Source organism: Lissotriton helveticus, chromosome 10, assembly GCF_964261635.1.
Source record: "Lissotriton helveticus chromosome 10, aLisHel1.1, whole genome shotgun sequence".
Lineage (NCBI taxonomy): Eukaryota > Metazoa > Chordata > Amphibia > Caudata > Salamandridae > Lissotriton > Lissotriton helveticus.
In genome coordinates this window covers 732,199,179-732,220,095 of record NC_136071.1, presented here as the reverse complement: position 1 = coordinate 732,220,095, position 20,917 = coordinate 732,199,179, and the positions used below count along the sequence as shown (strand labels likewise).

General features: G+C 43.5%; 1 protein-coding gene across 9 annotated transcripts in view; it reads left to right on the top strand.

Moving 5' to 3' along the window:
* The window catches only part of DIP2C (DIP2 acetate--CoA ligase C (putative)), a 1,026,208-nt gene that overhangs the window by 438,058 nt on the left and 567,233 nt on the right, over positions 1-20,917 (top strand). Inside the window, exon 1 of one of the 9 annotated variants that reach the window (XM_078663291.1) lies at positions 20,477-20,544. The exons of the other annotated variants lie outside the window; for them this stretch is intronic. The gene's annotated coding sequence lies outside the window, so the exon portion shown is untranslated. Of the gene's footprint in view, positions 1-20,476; positions 20,545-20,917 lie in introns of those variants that run through there. 9 annotated transcript variants of the gene reach the window in all.

The window sequence follows — 20,917 nt, the reverse complement described above, 5'->3', positions numbered from 1 at the left end:
ATAATTTTAATTAATTAGACCCTTTAATGTTTTACATATGGTTTGTAATACGAGCTTATATGTGCCATCTGTAGTTACAAGAGCATTAAAGATGTGCAATATTTATGTTCTTATGGATACACCCTCTTACAGACACCATTTAGCATATTTATTTAAAACACATTTATTTACAGAAATCAAAATTGCACAATTAATCCAATGTGAATTCAATATAAAGCAAACTATTGTATAAATAGGTTTTAAACTTCTGGTAAATTGAAGAACCGATATGAAAAAAATATTTTCAAGGTTTCTCTTTCTAATTCCAAATATTTTAAAGTATTTACTCTTGTAATAACCCTTACATTGCATCTTACTTTATAGCAAATTAACCTTTTCTGTGATTACTGGTTGAAGTGTGGTTTTTCTTGTTATCTTATGTAATGAGCAATGCTGATGCCTTTGAAAAACCACTCTGTTCTTTGCAGTATTGTTTCCATTTCATCTAAAAATGGCTTTTTGACACAATTGCCATATTCATTATTTCACTTCGAAGTACTTTTTAAAAGAAGAGCTTCACTTTGTGCAGAATTGTTTTTTACTCAATAATAGTACCTTTCATGAGGGCAAATACATCGTTATCACCTAATGGGTTGTATCTGCTAATGAGGATTACTGCTGATAAGTTAACTGAAAGATCAGTGTGTCTTTACACACACATACCATATTACTACTTGTCGAACATACATTAGAGGACTACTTTAAGAAATTACTAATGGGTGCAACATGGCCGAAGTTCTAGAGCAGTTGAGTGAACACAAGTTGAATTCTTATTTAATAGTTGAGCAATAGCATCTTTGTTGTGCCGTCCAATGGGAGTTAGAAGAGGGGGGAGGTAGTGTCCAAGTTAGCGCTGGGTAGGACAAACGTAATCATGTGAATCAAAATCAAAAAAACCCAGTCGCTTTTTATTTCTGCTTATTTTATTTTGAGCAGATTACACCCTACGTTTTTTTGAATTTCGTGGGTGTTATATTTTATTTATAATCACGGTTGCAAGTTGCTTCACTTGGATCAACCAGTATAATAGTCCGAGGGTTTGTTTTGTCAAACACCAGAAACTGATTTTTATATACAATTTAAATAACATTTAAACAAACAATTTGAAGCCAAAGCTATACATTAATGTGCATGTTTACAATTAATTACATATACTGTACAACGAATAGAAGTTGAACCCTACTAACAGTATTTACAACCAGACCCTTCCCGTTTGACTTGAAAGTGATTGATAAAAATCAGTTTCTGGTGTTTGACAAAACAAACCCTCGGACTATTATACTGGTTGATCCAAGTAAAGCAACTTGCAACCGTGATTATAAATAAAATATAACACCCACGAAATTAAAAAAAACGTAGGGTGTAATCTGCTCAAAATAAAATAAGCAGAAATAAAAAGCGACTGTTTTTTTTTGATTTTGGTCCAATGGGAGTGGCATTTATTCCATGTGAATATATTGTTTCATATGCATTCTTTAGGTTGTGTTAAATGACACTTCTATTTTCGAGATTGTGTTGTCCGCTGGAGACATTGATAAAGATAGCACTTGGATTCCAGGGTTTGAGGCTTTCAGTTTGAAATCTAACCGTGGCACCTTCTTTGATGACGTAACATGTGCATGTTTATCCATATGGGTACCTAGGCGCTGAATAACAGATGTTTATTGTTACCCAACTCAATGGAACTCATTTTATCAACTTCTGAAGGATGAAAGGCTCAGTGGACCCGCCGGGATTTGAACCTGTGACAGTGAGGTCAGACACAGGCCCGACAGTGGACACAGTAGTCCACTGAGCTACCAGACCCCCGTAGTGATCAGCTGAGTGCATCACCTTTGATCCTAATGAGTGAGTCAAATGTCTTTCTAGCAGAAATTAAAGAAATGGGGATACTTTTCCAAAGTTCTTGTAGGGTGAGTGTTTCTTGTTATATCCCAGACTTCCACATTACTGTCTTTCTGTTTATTGCAGTTAAACATTACTGCAAAGAGACAAAACAGTTGGTAAGTAGACGCCAACTTTCCTATTATGATCCATTTAGTTATTAATTTACTTTAGTTTATTTATTCTCTTTGAGTGGAAGGCATTGGTTAGCCGATTGCTCAGTTTAAAATGATTGAAAGTCGGAGGATGCAAGAAATTGGATCAGCTGGTTCAGTAGAAATGCCTCATGATATTACTATAAGTGGATGTTTGGCTTTCCTTTACCTCCTTTTACAGTTGTCCTCTTTTATTGATGGACATAACCTTCTAAAATTCCACTGTAAACAATCTGCTCTCAACCTCTAAGGATGGATAAGATCGCTGGTCTTATCCTCTCACCCTTGCTGCAACATGTTGGAGAAATGGTTTTAGTGTGCTGCGTTGAGATGAATGATTCCAAAATAAAGATTGGACATCAGTGTAAATTAGCATTCAGTATGCCACTTGAGCTGCTGTAATACCATAATGCGAGAAAGCAAAAGACACACAATTGATGGACGAAATGCAGAACAAATCAAAACATTCACCCCCGGTCAAGAGATCTGGGTTAAATCCATCATTCTTTTGCTCACCATGCCACCCCAGTTTAGACCTGGCCATATGCAAATCAGTCATGACCCTGTGCCTCATGGGAACAGTCCAGCCCGAACTGCCAAGCCAGGTCCTCCCTGGACCGGAAACAAGCATCCTAGGACCGGTTTCGGCGTAATACCATAACACAGCAGAGACATTTGTATAGCACACACTCAACCTCAGACGGTCTCCAGTCACTGTTGAAAGATAACTCTGGAGCACTCTGGTACCAAGCTTGGCTGTCCAGATGTTATTGATTCGTTAAGTGTTTCAAACGATATTAAAAGTAAACACTAATTTTGTTTTTGAACTTTGTTTCCAGAAAATAATCTGATGCTGTTGATTGGTAACCACTCTAGATGTGGGAGTTTTGTGCAGTGGTAGTGTCTGTTCCTTCAGAATTAATTTTGCAAACTCGTGAATTGTAATGTTTGAATATGGTAATTTTTTGAGTTTATACTTAGGAATGTTTGCTATTTTTCTTCTTCTGAATCTTATCCATTTATTATCTGATATTGGTACACTGCCTTTCTTTTTGTGAATAAAGATGGTTCTTTGCTAATTGAATTATTTTTTGACTAGCTCTACTTTCAATAAACAGATCTTTTCCAGAACGTTGATGAATATTTGGTAGTGATATTAGTCTGTTTTATCGAGCATTTGAGCTCTTAGTTTTTTTTTTTTAGAGCGTTCCCGTAGGAAAATGCCCCTTTTGGGTGGTCACATCCATTTTTTTTTTAACTAGATTCTATTGCTGGGTTATAGATTCTGCATACTGGGACACTGCTGTCCAGTGCATGTGCTCTGACCCCTAAAACATGTTGAAATTTCCTATGCTCCTAATTGGCACATTTAGCTTATCCTGCCGTAGTATATTGTACAAAGTGTGCCCAAGTTAAATCTCACTAGTGGACTGCAGCACGTAATGTGCCACAACTAAAGTGTCAATGCAAAACACAACTGCAGTCTTGCTACCAGTAACTTGGCTGTACAGGTTTATTTTACATGTTCCACCTGTAAATATAACTTGTTTTGACAGGCAGAAGTCCTCCTTTTAAATATTAATAAATTTGACTTAAGTAGGCGTTAAATGCCCATAAGGCAGGATGCACGATATTTAAAAGTAGGACGTGTAAAAGTTTAATGTTAAACATTTCCTTATAGTGACAATGTCCTAAAAGCTATTTTCACTGTAGCAGGGTTAGTAGCTGTTCTGTAGGAAAGCACTGGGATACATTATTAAAAGTAAATAATGTTATCTCCACTCAAGAACCAGAGAAAAAGTTTATTCTTGGACTTTAAAAAAATATTTATTACTAATCCATTTATTAGGAAAGTCAGATTTGTACTAAATATTTGACAAATGGTGCCTTTAAAAAGTCACTTTTAACATCCCTAAAAACCTCAAGAAGCCCATTTCTGAAACTTTCAAATGTCACCTAGGAGCTGAATAGCTTCTCGGTAATGTGAGAATTGGCTCCCACAGCTGAGATAAAAGGCCTTGGCTGTGGGGATAGACTGATATTCCCTAGACAGGATGGCATATGGCTGTGGTCAGACCCTTGCATAGCTTCAAAATATGGCACAGTGTAATTGGTAGGTATAGCTCATACCTGGACCTGTCTCCATTTTGTCTTCCTAGTCAAGCAAGCTCCAAAGTCAGTGGGAGGGAGAGCTTCCCTAAAACTGGATTAGAGTGACCCGAGGGAGGGTCTACCCAATTCCATAGCCACACCTCTGGTTGGACACATGGATCTCTGCACAGAGGAAGAAAAGGATCTGTTGTGTTGGTTTTGGGTAGAGAAGTGTAATGTGGGATTGTTTGCTGCCAGGCAAACAGGAAATGCTGCAAAAGTGGGTAGGATTTCATTGGTTGAGGAGGCTGGGGTCAGGAGTCAAAACCTACAGGCTTGAGACATAAATGTGGCACCCCTGAACGCCCTCTTAAGAACACCATTGGATCTGTGGAAGACTGAAGGACTGCACCTGCTGTTGAGATAAGTGAAGGAAACCTTCAGAACTGGACCTTCACCCTCTTGTGCCCAGGACAAAGAAGTGGACTCCAAGGATCAGTTGTTTGACCTCCTGTTAAACTACAGGGACACAAAAGCTACAATACGCCCATGTTCCTGAAAGAGCCCAGCTAACCAGTTTCAACTGGACCTGTCCTGGACACTGCTGGTGGATTATGTTATAGTGCGTCCTAACCCCCAAGCAGTGCCCCCCAGGTCTTGAACCCTTGTCTGGTGGTAAAGTGTACTCCCAATGTCCCCACACTGTTAGGTGTGGGACTTAAAAACATTTTACCAACTTGTTGCCTGGAGAACCGACAGAGACTGGGGTTGCCGTCAAAGCTGTAGACTTAGAATCTGCCTCAAATTGCTGGCTTGCCCCACTGGAATCCGACTTCTAGAATAGTTTCTGAGTCAGAAGGCGAACTTTCCACCAGGAATAGCCTGGTCCCTTTATCTGACCGTGATCCATCACGGTCTGCCTCAATTTTGGGCCTTAACCCCTATTGGATTTTTTGTTTTGGTGGCACTTCCAATAAGATATTCTAAATGTTTGTAAATTGGGGTGGGATTTTTGCGTTGTGTTTTGACTTTTCTGTTTGATACTTCTAAACGGTTTTCACATTTTCTTAAGTTAAACCTATCTGCTCTGTGACACATATACCACGGATTGAGCTCAGGTTTAAATTACTGAAACCTGGATCTAACCAGCATAGTAACATTATTACTTGTGATGGGTTGTCATCCCCTCCAATTAATAATCCACTTTAGCGAACTTTCTTATTGTCATGGATTGCCTCCTTTGTTATCATATCCTTGTAGATTCTCCCACAGAAAGGACTTTCTTCTGGACACAGGTTTCATTTTGTAGGATTCTGCGACAAAGCCATAATTTCCTGGACCCTTCAAAAATATATTAACTATTTGCACTTCTCAGAGTGTAATCAGAGTTCCCAATCTTGTCTTATCCATTTGGACAATTGGTAGGTTGATGATGTGGTTGCTAGGTAATGGGGGTGCAACATCAGGAGGGTTTAAAAATGTTTTTTTAGAACTAATACCACTGGATTTTTTAACAATGCTCCAGTATTGGGGATGTAAGCTTCTCTCTGAAAATGACATTCCTTGGAAAGACTAAAACGTTGGCATTCTTAATATGTGCCTTTTATGTGGATCTGCAGATTTACACCTATTTTTTTGTATGTTACACTTTAGACAAAAACATCCGTGTGGAGTAGTCCATATGCTTCGAGCTGAAATGAATCGAAGGATGTCAAGATTGTGTAATGGTATGAGGCAGTGGCTTGTTAATGGAATAGCTTAATTTATTTTAGTAACTCTTTGTGGATCATTTTTATTGATTTTATAAGGACATCAAACAGTCCTGCAGTACAGTATCGCAAACAATTCAAAACATAGATCTCGGACTGCAATTAAGAAGATGGCTATAATGACATTAACACAGAACAATTGCAGCCTTGCTTTCTTGAATTTCTTAATTGAAGTGGCAGAATGGTTGTCCAGTATCTTTTATTGATGTGGAATGACCCAGCCCACGATGCAAAGGCCAAGGTACTCTCCCATTGCAGTTGAATGGTTTAGCGTCTGATGCAGCCATGAAAATTACTCCATGGTTCCCATAGCTTATTATATTTTCTAGGGTATCCCCATTCTAAAAAACATATCTGTCCACAGCCATACACCAATCCTCATCAGACTTCCCTTCGTCTGTATGGGGGGGGGGTTAGCAGCCCTCAAAATCTGTCACTTTTACTTCTTGCAACCATTAGATCTGTGTCTTTTAGTAATTTATTATATTTCGGTGGAGCGTTTCAGTAGATCTTTGGAAAAGATTTGCAGTTCTGCTCAGCTGAATCAATAAAGAACCTCTAATTGACCTAACGCTTCTTACTAGGCACATTTATTATTTTTTTGCCTAAACAGTGCCACGCGTTTGGTGAAATCATGAGCATGATTGCCCATGCTTGGGGCTAATCGTAGTAATAGCAAATTGTAGTGGCGGCTTGTAATGGGCAGCAGTGGAGAAGTAGGCTCACACATGCAACTCTCTTCCACACATGTAAACACACACACATACTCACACCCATACTCACACCCATTCAAAAGCAACCACACATAAACCCACAATTCACAGCACACATAAAGATACAGACACACACACACATTTGTAATGGACTTAACGGAGATTTGGTGGCAGGGGTTGAATTCTCAGTTGTTTCCTGGAGGCTTTGGGTAAGGGAGAGATGGAGGGAAGATCCTGGCTCCTCGTCTCATTGGCAGACCTTGTCATGGGTAAGCCAATAAGAGGAGGACCTTCCTTACCTCGTTACAGACTGGAATGGAGTCAGTGAGAGTTGCTGACCCCACCTCACTCTGTGACAAGCGTCCCTGATTGACAGTAATCCTTGGGCACTTCAGGGCTTAAAACTGAAGCACCCATTTTCGAGTCTATCAGTGATGCTCTGCCTCTTTTTGATGGGGAGGTTCACAGAAGACTTTGCGGGACTAAGCAGATCACACCATCCAGGCTGTGAAAACTTTAGCCTGGCAAAATTCGGCTCAGGCAGCCAGGCACCTGAGCATTTAGCGCATGTACCGCGCCTGGCTGCCACACATAAACCTGAGGAGTATCTGTCAGGCGGACCTTTGCTCAGCCTGACACAATTTTCATGCATTGATGAAAGGTGGATGGACGGGGCTCCTTCGTCCTTAACGATGGGCCGCGGCTGGCATATTGTAAGGCAGATGGCGGTAACCTTATGCGCGTAAAAGTGGTTCACCTTGAAGGAGGCGGATTTTGGTTTAGCAGTAGCATAAACTGAACGCTTCATGACGTAGGGTAAATTATATTGAACAGTGTTAGTATGTGGACTTTATGTGGTGTGGCCTTTTCTTTCTAAAATGAGCCAGGAGCGGCTCCTTTGTGCCAGGACAGCGTCATACTGGGGAGGGCTGACTGCATCATCAGAGGCAAAGAGAGCGAGAAACGGGGGTGGAGCTGGGATTCTTTTAATTAACCCTCAGATGGCAGGTAGAGGCTTTAAACGGGGCACGGGAGGATCCAGCGGAATCATGGGCCAAAGAAAGAATGGGAGGACACAGCCTTTGTAGTGAACCTCACCCGAGGGTGGGTGCACAAGTATGGGCGGAGATGTTATTTTACGTTGTTTGTGGGAGAGTTCGATAGCCTCTCTCCATCAGACCCACGGAACGCTTGGGTCTTTAAAACTCCTAAAAACACACAGGAATTTTCGCATTTGAAATAACTTAACTTGACGTCAAAGGTGTTGTAGGGCCAGATCTTGCTAAAGCTACTCCCTGTTTACTTGCAGTAAAGCTCCTGGGATTTACTAATCCGTGGATGCTTTACAGCGTTATCTTATTAAAGTGAATAGGTTTACCTGGCTTTGGGGAGAAAAAACATAAGGGATTGTATTCGGATTAAAAAGAATTGATTATAAATCGAAACTATGCAGTGATAGTATTTCAGAGGCAAAATAATCCAAAAGTAGTCCTTCCAACTACTGCCTGTACTTAAATTACTCATTTACATGCACATGAAACACACAAGTAAATATGGGAAACACATATAATCAAACATACCAGAGTCGCAGTACAATTTGTATAAACCCAACAACATAACCTGTTATCTGAATTGTACTAGTAAATACATTATTTATAATTTTGCTGCTAGGGTACGAGGTAGCCGTTTACGTCTTCACCAGTCAAGATAGCTATTTTCTGTTTTAGATCCTTCTTTATATTCCCTCTCCCATCCATTTATAGCCCCCCCTGTCCCTCATTTATATTCCCCCTGTCCCTCATTTATAGTCCCCCTGTCCCTCATTTATATTCCCCCTGTCCCTCATTTATATTCCCCCTGTCCCTCATTTATATTCCCCCTGTCCCTCATTTATATTCCCCCTGTCCCTCATTTGTGTTCCCCCTGTCCCTCATTTGTGTTCCCCCTGTCCCTCATTTGTGTTCCTCCTGTCCCTCATTTGTGTTCCTCCTGTCCCTCATTTGTGTTCCTCCTGTCCCTCATTTGTGTTCCTCCTGTCCCTCATTTGTGTTCCTCCTGTCCCTCATTTGTGTTCCCCCTGTCCCTCATTTGTATTCCCCCTGTCCCTCATTTGTATTCCCCCTGTCCCTCATTTGTATTCCCCCTGTCCCTCATTTGTATTCCCCCTGTCCCTCATTTGTATTCCCCCTGTCCCTCATTTGTATTCCCCCTGGCCCTCATTTATATTCCCCCTGTCCCTCATGTATAGTCCCATTGTCCCTCAGCCCCCCTGTCCCTCATGTATTGTCCCTCAGTCCCTCATTTATAGTCCCCCGTCCCTCATTTATAGTCCCCCGTCCCTCATTTATAGTCCCCCCGTCCCTCATTTATAGTCCCCCTGGCCCTCATTTATAGTCCCCCTGTCCCTCATTTATAGTCCCCCTGTCCCTCATTTATAGTCTATGCTAATCAAATGGAGGGGGGAGAAGGAAAGTACTGATCCCTCAGTTTCCTTGGGTAGTTACAATTAATCAAGAGGGAGGGATCACTTGTCCTGCGTGAACCAGGGTATGCAGGAGATCGAACAACGGTGTCTCCAAAATTAAACCCTCATGCACGTGTAGGGTAGCGTGGTAAGCGGTATATCTTGATTCTCCGCTCTCTTGACACGTGTGTGCATAATCATCGGGTTTTCGGTATGCAGCCTCCACCAGGAGGATCTTACCCTCGGTAAAAACAGTAGTGACCCAGTGATGTGGAGGGAGTGTAGGACAATTAAAAATCCCCCGGAAACCCAGTAAACTAATTTTTATTAAATCTGGGTTCGGGTGGATCCCATTAGGGGAATGCTCCAGTGATGTGCGCTCTGTTGAAAAAGTTAAGTTTTCAGGACGCACTAGCATTCAAAATAATTTAAAATGGCCAACATGTTTCAGCCCTCTGTGCCGTGAATCGGACTTTAGGGCTTTCTTCAGGACCCGTGGTGAAAGGTGATAGTGATGCTAGACTATTATATTTATAGCAAGCAGGTGTGTAGAAAAAGGGAAATTCTCAACCTGTTTCTTGGTTCTCGAGGTCACGATGTACCTATAGTTCAGACATAATGATAAAAGACATACACAGACATACACAAATACACAAAAAGGGTAAGGGAGACACATAATGTAGTGAATTCACTACTCAACAATGCAGATTGTTGCAACTTAAAATAGCAATACTTCGTAACCCCCAGTAATTGGCAGTGTCAACTCTCTCTTTCTCCAACAGGCTAGTGCATGCAAAAAGTGGTTCATAGACAATGAATCATACTTATATGCAAATATGCAGGGTCCAGAAAATACCCCACCACTCAGAAGACTATCGTGATAAGTCATAAGTGGCAATTGTTTGTCATGTGACATGCAAGTAATGCTCATTCATAAGTGCAAATTCTACTGTCTTTATCATGATAATGATTGCCCCGCGTAGTGAAAATCTTTCATACCGCCGTGCTCTGTGCGTCAAATTCATACCTGAAATGAACAATAATTACACCTCCTTCTGTTGTAACCAAGGCATATATACTTATATGCAAATGTCTAGCAGTTAGATAATACCCTTCCACTGGGATGACTATGGTGGTGAATCAAAATATGTGGCCATCGTTGTTCACACATCACATGCAAGATGACTCATTCGTAAAAATATATTCGTAAAAATATATCCAGTTTGTTACTGTGTAGAGGCTAATAATGGTTTCCCCACGTGGTGAGAAAAACTATCATACCGATGTGCTCTCTGCGCCCTACGCGCCGAAATCATACCTGAGATGTATATTAGTTACACCTCCTTCGGGTGTGGCAAGGGCTTCGAGGGGGCTAGATAGGAGGAATAACGCAGTGTTAGCGTGAGGCCGGGCTCAGTATACTTGCGGTTTTAGTTGCAGAAGGGTCTCGTGGCAATACCTAACGCTCCTGTCCTCGCGCTTCGCGTTGCGCTTCTGCTGCCTCTTGCGACCCGGAAGTAACAGTGCTGAGCTTCCGGGTCGGTATTTTGAGCTTTTTCGTTCATGGGAATAGAAAGAGGACTGCGTCGTCCTGCGTGTTTACAATGTTGTAACTTTGAGTAATAGTGTTCTTCATATCGCTTTGTTTGAAGGCATAGTTACTGGTCCAAAATTGGAGGTGAATGTTAGGTAAACAATTTTGATTTTAGAAAAATAAAACAAAATAATTTAAAAATTATTTTTCAAATCGTGGTAGTCAGATGCCAATTGATTGGTGAGTTTGGTAGCAAACAATGGGTACAAAATTCATCTTTGATGTTTCTTACAATACAGCCTACGTCATTCGTATTTACTGTTGTGAGTTGGAGAAAAGGTTAATAGTGTTCTTGGTGACGTTCTTCTTGGAGTCACACTTATTTCAAAAATTGAGAAATGATTTGGAAATAAATATGAAAATAAAAATAAAAATAATGCAAAAATGGAACAATGGTCCAAATCATGGTAGTTGTACAGTTTGGGCAAATTAGTGATTTTTGTGGCGAGCAGTTTGTTGACATTTGGTGCACAAATCATCTCTGGTGTTGTTTACACAAAGCAGCTTGGGGGTATCTCTCATTCGGAATATGTGCACATTTGGTACATAATTCATCTCTGGTGTTTTTTTACACAGTGCAGCCTGGGGATGTCATTCATTTTGGAATACGCCTCATGGAAGGCAGTCTTATTTCAACACACTTAGCCACGGGATATTGTCATTCAGCCCCCTGGTATCTGTCCCCAGACGGTGGACCCAACGTTGCTCTTTTTCAAAAAGGATTCTTTCTGCGTTGCTGTCCTTAGTATCCAGTGTTTCTAGGATGACCCAACTGAGGTCGTCCACTGTATGGTTTTTCTCCAAAAAATGACTAGCCATCTTGGTTGTGGTTTTTTTACATTTAACATTGCTCCTGTGCTCAACGATCCTTTGTTTGGCTTTTCTGCAGGTCATGCCAATGTAGTGCAGTTGGCAGGGGCAGGTGATCATGTAAACTACATGGCTCGTGTTAGTTTGTGTGTCTGAGCATTCTCCATTTAAGATTTGGAAGTAGTTGTAACTCCTTTGTTGGTTGGGTCAATTTACACACTGAGCAAGAACCACAGGGATAGTGTCCAATAATGGGGGGGTTCCCCCACAAGTTGGATTGTAGTCCTCGTCTTGTTACAGGTGGTCTCGTGTGCACCAGGATGTCTTTTAGGTTCCTACAACGCCTGTTGGCGAATCTCGGTTTTGGCCAAGAAAGAGCGCCAGAGGTGAGGATCCTCCAATTCTTATTCACAATTTTTTTGACTTTGTCAGTTACTGGACTGTAGGTCGTGACACAGGTAGTGAGATCTTCAGGTTCTGTTTTCGGGAAGGTCTCTAAAAGGCCTTCTCTGTTCTGGTGCTGCGCTCTTTTTTTGCATTTATTCACCACTCGTCTTGGGTAGTCTCGATGTTGGAGTTTAGTGCAAAGATCTTGTGCTTGCGCCCGATATTCGGTGTTCTTGCTGCAGTTCCTCCGCAATCTGAGGAACTGGCTGTAGGGAAGATTTTCCCTCAGAGGGCGAGGATGGAAGCTCTTGAAGGAGAGGAGACTGTTCTTAGCTGTTTTTTTTAAGAAAGTGCGTGTTTGTAGATGCCCGTCTTCTGCATATATTGTAATGTCCAGGAAGTCTAGGCTTCTTCTAACTGCACTGTAAGTGAACTTCAGACAGTTGTCTTTTGTGTTCAGCCATGCGTGGAAATCTTTTAGATCCTCCTCACTGCCTGCCCAAATTAGCAGGATGTCGTCAATATACCGCTTCCAAAGCAGTATATGACGAATATAGGGGTTTGTTTCTGTGTGTATATGAATGTCCTCAAAGGTACTTACATATAACCCGGCCACACTAGGGGCAAAGGTGCTGCCCATCGATGTCCCATGGCGTTGTAAGTATAGTGTCTCTTTGTATAGAAAGTGATTCTGTCAACGCCATGCGGCAACATTCCAAGACAAAGTGTCTAGGGGTTTTGTATATCCAGTCCTTCTCAAAAAGAATTTGTTCAAGCATATCTAAGGTCTCTCGTTGTGGTAGACTTGTGTAAAGACTTTCCACATCGAGTCCTACAAGCATCATGGTGTCAGGTGAATATTCGACATCTTTGAGTAGGTTCAGAAGGTGTCGCGTATCTTTTAAGTAGGTGGGTGTACTCTGGACCAACAGTTTGAGGTAATGATCAGCAAACTGTGAGAGAGGCTCTAAAACTGACCCAATGCCTGACACTATCGGTCGTCCCGGAGGTGGTATTCGGGCCTTATGAATTTTTGGCAATGAGTAGAAGTACGGAGTTCTAGGATTCTTTGCTACTAGAAATTCAGCTTCTTTTTTGGAAAGCCAATCATGAGCTTCCGCCTCTTCGATCATCATTTGTATTTCTCTCTGTAGCCTCGGGGTGGGATCAATGGATAGTTTTTTGTAGAATTTCTCATCTGAGAGGAGATCAAGACACTGCTTGTCATAACCTTCTGCAGACAAGATTACTACCCCTCCTCCTTTGTCGGCTGGTTTTATAATGATTTGGCCGTCGTTCTTCAATTCGTCCAACGCTGTCTGTTCAGCTCTCGTTACATTATGAAACGGTTTCCGTTGGTCGGGTGATAAATCATCTACTTCTCTCATGATGGCTTGCTCAAAGGTTGCGATTTCGATCGGAACTTGAGAGGATAAAGGGCAAAAAGTGGACTTGTTCCTCAATGAGGTATCTCCTTCGGGGATGTACTTCGGTTGGTCCTTAAAAAAGGCTTTTAGTTTTAGGGTTCGGCAGAATTCTGCCAGTTCACATTTTATTTTGAAGACATCTGTTTTTGGGGTAGGGACGAATCCCAGACCTTTATTAAGGACATCCTCCTGTTCCTTGGTTAAGACCTTGTCGGTCAGATTTACGATGAGGGAACAGTGTTGGCTTTTGTCACACTCCTCGTTTGGACCTGTCGGGTCTGGTCCGACCAGGTTACCCCTCGGTTCTTTCCTCGTTGTTGTGGTTGGCCCCTCCCTAAAAAAGGAACCCTGGATGGAAAATTCTGTCCTTGTTGTTGGGGTCCTTGGTGATTCATGGGCACAACCTTGAAAATGTGGGTTGAAGGGTTGGAAAGGAATTCCTTGGTGGTCTACTTGGAAGAATGGAGGACGCCATGTGCTCCTGCCTCGTCGGTTGTTCCTCCTGTTTTGTGGTCTTCCTCTATTGTAATACCTCGTAAACCAAGAAGAACGTCACCAAGAACACTATTAACCTTTTCTCCAACTCACAACAGTAAATACGAATGACGTAGGCTGTATTGTAAGAAACAAAATGTACCCATTGTTTGCTACCAAACTCACCAATCAATTGGCATCTGACTACCACGATTTGAAAAATAATTTTTAAATTATTTAGTTTTATTTTTCTAAAATCAAAATTGTTTTCCTAACATTCACCTCCAATTTTGGACCAGTAACTATGCCTTCAAACAAAGCGATATGAAGAACACTATTACTCAAAGTTACAACATTGTAAACACGCAGGACGACGCAGTCCTCTTTCTATTCCCATGAACGAAAAAGCTCAAAATACCGACCCGGAAGCTCAGCACTGTTACTTCCGGGTCGCAAGAGGCAGCAGAAGCGCAACGCGAAGCGCGAGGACAGGAGCGTTAGGTATTGCCACGAGACCCTTCTGCAACTAAAACCGCAAGTATACTGAGCCCGGCCTCACGCTAACACTGCGTTATTCCTCCTATCTAGCCCCCTCGAAGCCCTTGCCACACCCGAAGGAGGTGTAACTAATATACATCTCAGGTATGATTTCGGCGCGTAGGGCGCAGAGAGCACATCGGTATGATAGTTTTTCTCACCACGTGGGGAAACCATTATTAGCCTCTACACAGTAACAAACTGGATATATTTTTACGAATATATTTTTACGAATGAGTCATCTTGCATGTGATGTGTGAACAACGATGGCCACATATTTTGATTCACCACCATAGTCATCCCAGTGGAAGGGTATTATCTAACTGCTAGACATTTGCATATAAGTATATATGCCTTGGTTACAACAGAAGGAGGTGTAATTATTGTTCATTTCAGGTATGAATTTGACGCACAGAGCACGGCGGTATGAAAGATTTTCACTACGCGGGGCAATCATTATCATGATAAAGACAGTAGAATTTGCACTTATGAATGAGCATTACTTGCATGTCACATGACAAACAATTGCCACTTATGACTTATCACGATAGTCTTCTGAGTGGTGGGGTATTTTCTGGACCCTGCATATTTGCATATAAGTATGATTCATTGTCTATGAACCACTTTTTGCATGTACTAGCCTGTTGGAGAAAGAGAGAGTTGACACTGCCAATTACTGGGGGTTACGAAGTATTGCTATTTTAAGTTGCGACAATCTGCATTGTTGAGTAGTGAATTCACTACATTATGTGCCTCCCTTACCCTTTTTGTGTATTTGTGTATGTCTGTGTATGTCTTTTATCATTATGTCTGAACTATAGGTACATCGTGACCTCGAGAACCAAGAAACAGGTTGAGAATTTCCCTTTTTCTACACACCTGCTTGCTATAAATATAATAGTCTAGCATCACTATCACCTTTCACCACGGGTCCTGAAGAAAGCCCTAAAGTCCGATTCACGGCACAGAGGGCTGAAACATGTTGGCCATTTTAAATTATTTTGAATGCTAGTGCGTCCTGAAAACTTAACTTTTTCAACAGAGCGCACATCACTGGAGCATTCCCCTAATGGGATCCACCCGAACCCAGATTTAATAAAAATTAGTTTACTGGGTTTCCGGGGGATTTTTAATTGTCCTACACTCCCTCCACATCACTGGGTCACTACTGTTTTTACCGAGGGTAAGATCCTCCTGGTGGAGGCTGCATACCGAAAACCCGATGATTATGCACACACGTGTCAAGAGAGCGGAGAATCAAGATATACCGCTTACCACGCTACCCTACACGTGCATGAGGGTTTAATTTTGGAGACACCGTTGTTCGATCTCCTGCATACCCTGGTTCACGCAGGACAAGTGATCCCTCCCTCTTGATTATTTGTCCTCATTTATAGTCCCCCTGTCCCTCATTTATAGTCCCAATGTCCCTCATTTATAGTCCCAATGTCCCTCATTTATAGTCCCCCTGTCCCTCATTTATAGTCCCCCTGTCCCTCATTTATAGTCCCCCTGTCCCTCATTTATAGTCCCCCTGTCCCTCATTTATAGTCCCCCTGTCCCTCATTTATAGTCCCCCTGTCCCTCATTTATAGTCCCCCTGTCCCTCATTTATAGTCCCCCTGTCCCTCATTAATAGTCCCCCTGTCCCTCATTAATAGTCCCCATGTCCCTTATTTATAGTCCCCCTGTCCCTCATTTATAGTCCCCTTGGCCCTCATTTATATTCCCTCTGACCCTCATTTATATCCCCTCTGGTCCTCAATTATACCCCCTCCGGCCCTTATTCAGATTCCCTCCAGCCCTTATTCAGATTCCCTCCGGCCTTTATTCATATTCCATCTGCCCTTATTCATATTCCCTCTGCCTCTTATTTATATTCCCTTTGGTTCTTATTCGTAGCACCTCTGGCCCTAGTGCACTAAAAAGGGTAAACATGGACCATGGACTCCCATAAGTTGGCCTTTTCTGTGGTGGCAAGCACCTGAGGACGCTGTTTCATTGAATAAACTCAGAAGAGGAGAGAGTCTGAGCCCTGGGAAGTGCTTTGGATTGGATTTTAACCAGAGATATCATTGCTGGCTTTTAAAATATATGAAATAGGTTTGAACTGATGTGTTGACCTACTACGTTTAGACTTAAACAAATGGAAAACTAGGGCTGGAGAGGCTAAAAATGTTCCAGTGTGATATTTAGTTCTGTCTTCTATATGCACCGTGTTTGTGACCATGATAAACAAGCATTTGCAATGCAATAGGTCTCGCATTAGGAAAGTTTGAGCTATTGGAATTGTAAATGACAAATTTTTTAGTTAGGTTTTGTTTTTGAAAATAGCGAAATTAATAGCTTTGTCATTTACAATGCCAATAGTTATAATTTTTGCAAAAGTGACACATATAGCACTTGTAATGCAATATGTGTTGTATTTACGTGGCTTACATGTATTGATATTACAAATAACAATGGCTTTTAATTTTTTTTACATAATTAATACTTAAATAAAAGGTATTGTAATTTATAATGGCAATAGCTTAAACTTTTGTAAATAACTTGTGAAGATTATGTTCTGTGTATTTTATTGTTACAAAACTCCTAGAACAGAAGTGAAATATTAACATCTTTTTGTTACATTTGTAATAAAGCTTGAAACATTGAGAGAACATATTTGAACTAGTTGTTGAATGGTTGCACAGATTGATGTTGTGGTGGCGAATGAGTGATGCGGGGTGAGGATGTGTGGGGTGAGAAGGTGTGTGAGGGTGAGAGGGTGTGTGAGGATGAGAGTGGGGGGGAGGGTGTGTGAGGGGGTGTGAGGGTGGGTGAGGGTGGGTGAGGGTGGGTGAGGGTGGGTGAGGGTGGGTGAGGGGGTGTGAGGGTGTGAGGGTGACTAGGAGAAGCTGGCAGTGTAGTTCTCCTGTTCCACACCTAGTGGCACAACATCACTGAATAAAAGAGGAATGGCAGTCCACACAAGTCAATAAATCGCATAATCAGCCATCGGAAAATGTGAGAATATTCGGACGCCGCTAACAAAGAAGGAAATCTTGCACAAACATCAAGATCCAGTGTGAGGGGCCTTGGAGCCGAACTGAAACCAAATTGGCACGCAGCCCTAACTGAGACACTGTGGTGTTCTACGGAGAATAGTAGCCCCTCGTAGTGCACTATGGATCCTACACCCTACTCACAATAAAGAGGGAAGACATTTTAACAAGCAGAGTGCATTTAAACAGCACTTAAAGTGCAGAAAGCAGGTGCGATGCATTAATCCCCGGCAGAGAGCGATAAGAATGACACGTGACGGCCGCTGCGACTCAGACACACCGTGTAGCATCCAGCATCAATCACAATAGCAGGAGCTGCACTCAGAGCGTCACCTACCTTTCAAGCCCCCCCCCCCTCGTTTTTTCGTCCCACTTAATGCCCTGGGTGCAAAGGACGCACAGCTCTCACTGGCATCTTCAGCGAGTAAACACTGCGGTACATACACTATAATACAATCCTCGCACGGACTTTGCTAGGTTGTTCGGCAGGAATCTAGCCGGATGTAGCTCGAGAAAGCTCCTAGACTAGAGGCTTGGGGTGACTGGCACACAGTTCACTGTCGGTGAGTGGACTGGAGAGCTGAGCTTCAGGGCAGCAGAGGGCATGTAGGGGCACCTCACTCAGGCATCAATGCAGGGTTGGGGGGGGGGGAAGCATCCTTAAATTAAGCACTGCCTGGACCACAGGGGTAGAATGGGGTTTCTAAAAGACCCAGGATACGGGCGTCTTCAGGTAAATGATTTATGTTTGAAGTCTGGGGCTCACCAGCTGCTACAGGCGGCCTCTCGTCTGCGAGGTGACAGCCGCTTCTAAAACTTATTTTACGTCACGTGACAGCTCTTGTGCAAGCACAGCGCCAAAGTCCAATAAAGAGCTGCATTTGAAACAAGACGTGTGCGTGCGGAAAACTGCCGTGGGGCAGGACTTCCGTTTCCTGCTGGAAGCCCGCGCCCACGGAGTGGCTGGCTAGGAGAGGAGCAGTGGTTGGGACCTGCCGCAGTGCCCATAAACGATCAAGTGACACGACACGTGGGAAAGGTCTTTCAGTGGAAGCAATTTTTAAATAGTCAAAGCAAGGTTGTTTCCCAAATTATTTCTTTCCTATAACATACATTGGTAGAAGTTACTCTTTATAACAGTAGAATTCGTATGATTTTCACCTTTAAAATGTGTGTACATCACCAGACGAAAGTCAAAAAATAGCAACCAGACTCAACTGCCGTTGAAATGTAAATGTTGCACTACAAAGGAATGAAATATCTTCCTGCTGAGTGTTTAACGTGTACACAACGCAAAGTCATGCACAACCCACTTCTTCCAGAGAATAAAAAAAAACACAAGAGGCGTGTTGCTCTCGAGCCATGTACCAACAGAAGAGAAGTACATATTCATGTAGCTAAGAGGGCCGGAACTTGGAACACATAAATGATGGCTCATCCCAAATACCGATAAGCCCAAAAGAATATTTCACTCACGTGGACATGTAAAGATTGCGCGATGTATGGCACAGAATTAAGCGCTTCGACGCCTCGTCAGGGGTAGTAAGCGCTACATAAATGCAATTACAATTACAATGTGATTGCGCCACCCTGCTATAGTGTGAAGTCGTCTGTGCTCCTATCATTCAAGTGTGAATGAAGCATGTCATTTGAGCCCACTACAGGGGTGTGACTGTTGTCACTGCGCAGAGCACACCTGCTCTATGGGGCCAACGGACCATGAAGTCACAACTGCATGGCAGGACTGTATATTCGTGAGCTGTGCTCACTTGCCACCACCTATGAGGCAGATTATTCTCCTCGTTTTTTCTTGCCTAGCTCGGCCCGCAAACCCTCGGTGGCAGGGTTCAATGTCACACCTCTGCCGACTGCAGCCTCTCAACACCTGGCCCACGAGGGCTGCGCAGCCAAGGATGCTGAATCATCAGCAGCTGCAGCATCACGGCCATTCATGACATCAGCACATGGCCTGTAGTGAGCATCCGCGCATCCTTGTCTACGGCGTTCTCCCTGCCAGGTATCAGCATCCCCCGTGCAAATCTGGTGGCCCATCGCCATAAGATATATAACACCTTGCCAACCCTGCTTCCCTTATACAAGCACCAGCAACCCGTGCCAAGACATACATCCACTAGCTGACACTAGCACCCCTTGCCCCGCATCAGCTTCATCTTTGCCCACACGAACACTTCCTCCTCGCACCTGCATCCCGTAAGCCCACAAAGTCGTGTCCCCTTGTTCACAACGAATCCCACTATGCTCACACACACCCTTTAACCGTAATGGTACATTCTAATAGCGCCGCACTTGCCTGGCTCTGGGAGAACGTACGGTAAGGCCACTACCCCACTTCTCTAGGAAGTGGTCCACGCTGCCCTTGCCATGTCAAGGAGCCGCAGATGTAGGTGCACGGCGCTCTTATCGGCAGATGCCGCAGCGGTTCCGTTTCGTCTTGGAGCCCGGGGGGATGTCAGCCTTTACCGCTGCCCGGTGCTCAGGTCAAGGAGTGTACAGCACACTGGTATAGCGCACTCCAGTACCAACCGCCTCCGCCCTGCCGCTGCTCATCGGTCATAGCGCCGCACATTACTGCTGGAGGTTAACGCCGGCCGGACTCAACCAGTACAATTACATAGGGGTAGCGCACTGAATCGTAAAATAAAAAACGGCTGGAAGAGAATGACGCCGCCACCTGTCTCCCCTGTAGTTCGTTTTTCTGTCGTAAAAACAGAATCAAAGCATATTCGGCTGCCTCCGTGCAATAACAAGGACTTTAGGGGAGTGTTTGAATGTTTCCTCCCCTGGAAGCAGTTTTAGTCCAGCCCGCGGTGCTTCCCATTCTGGAACGCAAACACTTCGTCCTAGCAACGGCAGAGGAAACGCCTACCTTCACAGACAAGAGATGTGCACGCGTACAGAGTGCACATCTCCTGTCTACCTTCAGAACCAAAGTGGCAACAAGAAAAGCATTGGCGGCCGAAAAAAAACAGGAAGTCAGGCATCCTTGCCCGTGACATGGGCGGGGCCTGTGACGTGGCCGGAAAAGGCCGGTGATGCTCGTTGTTGCGGGGCTCCCATCATGGAGGGAGAGCCCCGCGGTAGCGTGAAAATCCAGAGAAGTGCCCCGCGTGTGGAGATGCGCCGGAAAAGAGCACGGTGAGTGGAGGGGGGGATCTGTGTGTGCGCGCGCGTGTGTGTGCGCGCCCCGTGAGTGGTGGGGGAGGGGGGTGCGTGCATGCGTGTGTGTGCCTGCCTGCCTGTGTGTATGCCTGGGGGGGGGAGGGGGGGGAGTGTGTGCGCGTGGGAATGTGTGTGCGCATGCGTGACTTTGCCTGTGTGTGATTGCGAGAGCATGTGAATGGCAGGCAGGGGATGTGCACGGCGACGTGCGCGCCCTCGAGGGCAAATCGGAGACGGCAGAGGCTCGTGCATGTACACTGTCTCACATTCCCCCGAACACGCCAACAAAAGATGTCGAGCAGACAAAGCATGCTTCGCATGCTTTTTAGGTCTGCTCGACCTAAAAACT